This window comes from Paroedura picta, chromosome 1 (assembly GCF_049243985.1).
Source record: "Paroedura picta isolate Pp20150507F chromosome 1, Ppicta_v3.0, whole genome shotgun sequence".
NCBI lineage: Eukaryota > Metazoa > Chordata > Lepidosauria > Squamata > Gekkonidae > Paroedura > Paroedura picta.
The window spans coordinates 32,709,596-32,717,033 of NC_135369.1; positions in this window are offsets into that span (position 1 = coordinate 32,709,596).

Below are 7,438 nucleotides of genomic sequence, written 5' to 3' on the forward strand. Positions count from 1 at the left end.
TAATATATTTCAAATAAATCAAACTCTGTAGCTGACTCCAGCTATATACCGAAGACTAGATTTTAAGCCCATTTTACTGTAGATAAAATGGGCGCTAGATGGCATTGGCACGGGGCAAGGGTAGGCCTGGCTGGCGTAGCACAGGGCAGCACAGGGCCGCAGGAGGCTTGCCCCCCTTCCCCACGGCGGAGCGCAGAAGGTGTTGGGGAGGGCCGGGGCTACATGGAGGGGAAGCGGCGTACCTTTTGTCGGCGTCGGCTCCTGATCTGGCAGGCTTCTGAACGCCGTAGTCCGGGCGGAGGTGAGGCGGGCGGCGACGCTGCGAGGCGGCTCCGGCCGGCGGCAGAAAGCTTCCCGTCCCCCCCCCACCCATCCACCCCCCCGAGGCTCTCTGGAGCCTTCTGCCGCCGGGCTGAGCGGGCTCACAGCGTCTACGACGCTGTGAGCCCGCTGCGGCCGGCGGCAGAAGGCTTCCCGTCCCCCCCCCACCCATCCACCCCCCCGAGGCTCTCTGGAGCCTTCTGCCGCCGGCCGCAGTGGGCTCACAGCATCGTAGACGCTGTGAGCCCGCTGCGGCCGGCGGCAGAAGGCTTCCCGTCCCCCCCCCCACCCATCCACCCCCCCGAGGCTCTCTGGAGCCTTCTGCCGCCGGCCGCAGCGGGCTCACAGCGTCTACGACGCTGTGAGGCTGCTGCGGCCGGCGGCAGAAGGCTTCCCGTCCCCCCCCCACCCATCCACCCCCCCGAGGCTCTCTGGAGGCTTCTCTCGGCCGGCGGAGCGGGCTCGCAGCGTCCACAACGCTGCGAGGCCGCTCCGCCGGCCGAGAGAAGGCTTCCCGGCCCACCCCCCAGCCGAGGCTCTCACCAGGCGGGCCGCCATTTTCTGAGCGAGTGAAGCAGGCAATGGGGAGCCGCGCTTCGCGCGGCTCCCCATTGTCTGCTTGGGGCGGGATTGACGCTCGGAGGGGCCAATCAGGAGCCGCTTCGCGGCTCCTGATTGGCCCCCCCGAGTTTTTATCCCGGACCGGTCCCGCCCTAACTCCTCCCCACTACCCCTTACTCCTTTATACAGTCCGTGGCGCCCGTGGCGCCACGGGCTGTTTACAGATATGGGCAGCCGTTGTTACTTGCTGTTAGCTTCCTTTGCATTCATTTCCTCCTCTGAGTGCACTGATTTGATGTGTCCCTCTTTAATTAATGATTTGTAATTGTCAATGAAGCCTTACCACCTTACCAACTATTGTGATCTTATCTGACTGTAACTGTAGAAGAACAAGGTGCACAACTATAATGCCTCATTGTCTCTCAGCTTAAATGAACAGAGTTCAGTTTATAAAAGTCAAACTTTTCAGTTTACAGGGATTTGCCTAATATATACAAGAGAAATAAAAATGTACAAGCAAGGAACCTCTAGGAATTGCAGGGTTTGTTACTCGTTCCTCTTTACCTTCCCTGAAAGTTTGGTGATCTCTCTTCCTGCTTCTTAAATTTGCAGATGATACTAAACGGGGAGGGATAGCAAACACAAGTGAAGACAGCAACAGAATACATGATGATCTTGATAGGCTCGAGAAGTGGGCTAAACTGAATAAAATGAAGTTCAAGAAGACAAATGTAAAGTTCTACATTTAGGTAGGAAAAACCAAATACACCAATATAAGATCGGGGAGACTTGTCTTGGAAGTAGCATATGCGAAAAGTATCTAGGAGTCTTGTGACTGAGCCTCCAATATTTAACTTTTAACTTTTAATATTTAACTCCCAGACCTCTTGGACTCCCATCTCTTTAAGTCTTTCTGACCACAAGACTCTACCAAACATGCCTTTAAGTCTGTTCAAATTTGCTTTCCTGAAGTCTAGTCTATATGTCCAACTATATAAAGGTTTTCTCTTTCTCATGATTGGTTCACATCATCGCCTGATAGTAGCCCCTCATATTGACATCAGATCATGATCCAGAAATCCAAACCTTTGCGACAACACCAGTGACGTAGCCAGTCATTTACTTGCATGATTTTTATCTCCCTTCCTAAGCCACGGCCACGTACAAGAAGAACTTATGAAAACACAATCTGCGTTCCCAGGTCATTGACCTTTTCCCCCAGATCCACAAAGTGTTTCTTAATATGTTCCATGCTCTGCTGGGCAGTATTATTTGTTCCTACATGGATGAGAAGGAAGGGGTAGTGATCTGTGGGCTTGATGTCCAGCCGTTCTGTCATATCCTTGATGCGTGCACCAGGTAGGCAGCAGATATCTCAAGACAACAAGTCTGGTCTACATACTTCAGCCTCTATACATCTCAGCAGAGAATCCCCAATTACCAGTACCCATATCTTTTTACCCTTGGGATCTGATGGTGGGGGGATGTGAAAGACCTTTACCTGAGATTATGTGGAGCCATGGCCTGTCAGAGATGGCAGTACTGAACTTGATAGACCAATAAACTGGCCCAGTACAAGATAGATTCATGTATCCATGTTCATCCCCAGCAGAATCATCTCAGTTACACCAGTGCTGCTTCTTGCATCAACTCATTGACTATTGTAGGTTATTAGGAAAATGGGCAAATGCTTTCATGATATCCCCTAGCAGGCAAGCAAATACAGATGGGCATAGGAGAGATAGAAGCCCAGGGCCTGCATCTACTCAGGCAATAAGCAGTGTGTCTGCCCTGCAGAAAATGGCATAGACAGCCATTGTGCTCTCAGCAAGTGCATATTTGGGATGTACAGAACCAGGAATAGATTAAAAGGCTAAGGTTTCCCTCCCCAAGCAAAAGGAAATTCACTTGTTTTGCAGACTGTATGGGGATATTGGCAGGGACTAAAGTTCCACTGTCATTGACAGGTGGATGGAGGAGAGTCTCCTTAGGGGAAGAAATAGAGACAGCAATTAATTTTTTCCTGCACCCACCCAGCAATAAAAAGACACATAATAATTAGGACAAAATCTGATGAGATGTGAGAGGACAGAAGTGAGGAAGGATCACAACTTTCTATATGCAAGCAAATCATTTATTCCGAATGTGAGGTCCCACAATTTTCATTTAATTTAAAAGCAACTGGATGAGTTGAAATTTTAGGAAAGGAACAATAAGAAAATGAGAAAATTCTTTCAAATATTCAAGTTGAAGCAATAAAAAAAGGAAAGAGGTCTGGAAAATTCAACATATGAATGATTTCAGTTCCTTATTTGGATTTCCTCTTTGGAAGGTACGGTGGAAGCAATCAGTCTGCAAAGATCAACATTTCTCTTTAGTTACCATGTTGCCCTCACCAGGCTCCCGCAGATGGAGCCAGCTGGGTGACCTTGGGCTGCTCACAGCCCTGATAAAGCTTTTCTAAATGAGCAGTAATATCAGGGCTCTCTCAGCCTCACCTACCTCACAGGGTGTCTGTTGTGGGGAGAGGAAAGGGAAGGCGAATGTAAGCCACTTTGAGCCTCCTTCAGTTAGAAAGAAGTGGCATAAAGAACCAATTCTTTTTCTTCTAATCCAGCCTAAATTAGTACTTACTCCTTTTGCAGCTACACCTTATTGCTGATCTATGCTTATGTGGCATAGGATCAAGAGATTTCAATCAAGGTAAATTCAGGTGGCAGTGGTATCAACATCTTCAACATGTGTATTTACACTCAACTTGCTACCTTCTCTAAACACCCTGGGCAGCACCTCATCCACTGCATTGTTAGATGAATTATAAAATGCCTCCAGGAAAACGATTGCACCCAGAATGATGGGACCTTCCTTTATCCAAAAGAAGTATCCCCATATTTCATACTTTCCAGACGTTCCCATAATGATCACACAGTGTCTTTGACATGAAATAATTTTAATGCGTTTACTCATCTCAATGTTACTTTTTCAGTAACTATATATCTTGACTTTTTTATGAGAAAATTCACTTCAGAATGCACAACAAGCTATTGTATCAGTACACTGTCCAAGATGTTTAATGAAAGGTGATGGGCAGGGATTCGGCAAGCAGAGACCTCCATGGTGAATACAGCTGTCTTTGGTTGTTATATGTTCAGCGTCTCCTGCTGAAAAGGAAATCAGAGGCAAGAAGTTAGCAACAGAATGTCGAAAATTAGCAGGAGATACACATAGGTATTACCTATTAATGTGAGAACTCTTTGGGATGTAACAAAAAAACTGGGGATGAAAAGCATGTTCATCTGATTGATGCTTCCTGTTCTTCCTGTTTTGCTGCCCTGTATGAGGAGGAATTCTTAATCTACTTTGGCCCTGAGATCTCTAAGCTCTCAAAAGGAGGAGTGTGTTGTCATTAAGAAGATATAAAAGGCCATTATCCTCTATCTAAAATGGCTCTCATCCCAAATATCAAAGTGATCCTATTAGACCTAGGAATGCAATATCTCAAGGGGTTATCTGCACAAGTGGTGATTTCCTGAACCAGTTCTCTAAAGACTGAACTGTAGAGAGCAGTACGATTTTCCAAAGCCCATGTATGTCTTGGAAAGTTAAGGCAGGGTGGCATGGGGAGGGGTTTTCATGGGAGAACTGGGAGGGAAGAAAGGTTAGCTTAATGTTGCTACCATTAACATTCCTCCGCTGGCGATTTCTCCCTTGGTTTTCATAGAATCATAGACTTGGAAGGGACCTCATGGGTCATCAAGTCCATCCCCCTGCACTATGCAGGACACTCACAACCCTATCCCTAATCCACTGTAACCTTCCACCCCCCCCCCTTAAGCCTTCACAGAATCAGCCTCTCCGTCAGATGGCTATCCAGCCTCTGTTTAAAAATTTCTAAAAATGGAGAATCCACCACCACCTAGTATTCTACCTAGCAAGCTCTGCGACACACTAAGACACCTATTTATTTATTTATTTATTTATTTATTTATTCATTCATTCATTCATTCATTCATTCATTCATTGCATCTTTTAATTTATTTATCTATCACATTTATATGCCACCACTCCCAGTGTGCTGGCTTGTGGCGGTTTACATCAAATAAAAAACATAAAAACATCATAAAACCATATAAAACCATCAAAAGTACATAAATTACAAACAGCAAAATCCCAAATGTCCTGCAAGAACAATCAGAGATGTGTAGTTAGCGTATTAAATGTGCTCGCCGAAGCGGCCAAAGCATGTCGGAGCACGCAATACTAATAAGGCCTCTCTCCTATGTGAACTTGATAGCTTATTTCACTTTGCATATGAAATGGACTTAAGCCTACATGATGTTCCCTGTTTCAATGATGTGGATACACTACAGATGAGAATCAATCTTCCATATAACTTTGAAACTTGGTTCCCATTCCTTAGTCAAAGATTACATTCCTATATTCTCAAGAGCAAATTGGCAGATTTCACCTGGAAGAAGAAACTTCAAGCTGTTATTTTTTTTCAGTGTCTGTAATATCTTTCTTAAGCTGCATTCTATCTGCCCCGATGTCTCCCCTGCAAAGCATAGATCACTTCAGCTATGTCTTACTTGGAAAATTCATCAACATGACAAAGAGAAGGATTGAGATAAGGCACAATGTCTTCATAGTTGAAAGTGGGCAGGAATCTCGCCAGTAACCAGAAAAAAGTGGTCCTGAAATACAAAAGCATTTGCACATTTTCCAGATAGAAGTGAAAGAGTTTCATTTGGGCTGAATGTAATTAATTAATTAATTAATGTTTTGTTTTCCAGATCTCCCCTTCCTGCCAACCAAGCTTATAAACTTATAAACTTCTGAGATCCTACCTGTTAAGGTTGGGTTGTGATCCTTTTTGGGTTTTGCTTTTATAGCTTATTAACAGCATTTAAATCATGAAAGAACTTTGTAATGTTTTTCACTGATCCCAATTGATCTGGCATTGTGATAGTCCCCATTTTAATTAAGGCCAGGAGAGCCCTCTTGGTTCTTGAGGAGACATTTAACGTCTTGTGTGTATAATGAGACCTTCCCTTCTGCATCCAATTAGAGGATTGGAAATAAACACTTTTCATTTAGATGCCTGCAAAATATTTAGCAACAGAGTTCTGGCTTGATCTATTAAAGTGATTAACAACCTTTAATTCTGATAATACAAAAGACTTCTGTTCACTGAAATATAACCAGAAAACTGCACAGACCTGTAGAAAGTTTTTATTTTATTGAGCAAGACAGAAGAGTACAGGCCTGAAAAGGTTATCCCCACAATTAAGTAATACTTCTTATAAGCAAATCAGATTTCATCTGTTCATCTCACTACCTTTAGAAATTATCAAAAAGCCCAATTTACCCACCAAGTAAATCACAATTATTCGTCTTCTGAGTCTTCTGTTCAGAGACATCTGGTTTGCTTCACACAGGAACACTTATTTATAAGGGAGAAAATCAATATCTATCTTTAAATCTGGTCTAGTACAATTATGTGGTATTATCTAGGTAGCCGATTGGTTCATATCTAAATATGAAATAAGCAGCATAAGGCCAATCAGCAGGTGCATAGGAGATATACCTAATATAGCCAGATAAGAAGGCCAATCTCAACTCTTGATCTCTTTTTTTTTAATCTAACTTTTCTGTAACTGCATTGTCATCAATCCTTAGTTCCTAACCCTTGGTATTCATCTTTTAACGTTGTTTTATTCGTCTCATACTCCCAGATCTCCTGCAGAGCTATGGCACCTCTCTAGGTCTACCGGGCAGTGCCCCTCCCATCTCCTGCTTGCATTTCAAAGACACAGTCTGCTCTCTGGCTCTTATCACCTCACTTCAAGACTGTTTTCTTTGAGGTTGCACTCTAAACACCAGATGGCAAGCAAGGCTGCTTTGGCACCTTTCGATCAAAGAATACTATTGCCTTCTTTCCTGTGTGAATACCCGGTTCCTGCCAAAAGCCCATTCTGTACCCTTCCCCTTAGAATAAGGTGACCAGATTGTCCCACTTTTGGAGGGACATCTGGGGGCACCTGGCAAATTGTACTTATGTTGAGATTAAAATATATATATTACAATACTATTTTTGCGTTCTATGCGTTCTATGCAAATTTTTGTTGCCCAATATAGACCAAAATTTTAATCAAGACCCCCCCCCCCGGTCAATAGTGTCCCACTTTACCAATGTTAAGATCTGGTCACCTTACCTTAGAACCCAAGTATATATTCTATGCAACCCCCTCCTCCAGTATCTCTGTCAAGATTCCTGTTTGCGAACATATGTGATGTGTAGATCCCGAATCTGGATTCTTCCAATATTCCAATATTCTTCCAATAAAGACTTTTACTTAAAACTTGATCCCGAAGCCTGAGAGTGATGACTGTGGAGTGAGTCTGTAGGGTCTCAACCGCTTGGTTCCTGACTTGTGTCAACTAACTGTCCAAGTGTCAACTAACTGTTTTCAACTAACTGGAAAAATGGGCAAATGAGAACAAGATGCAATTTAATAAAGATGTGTAAAGTTCAACATCTGGGTCAGAAAAATGA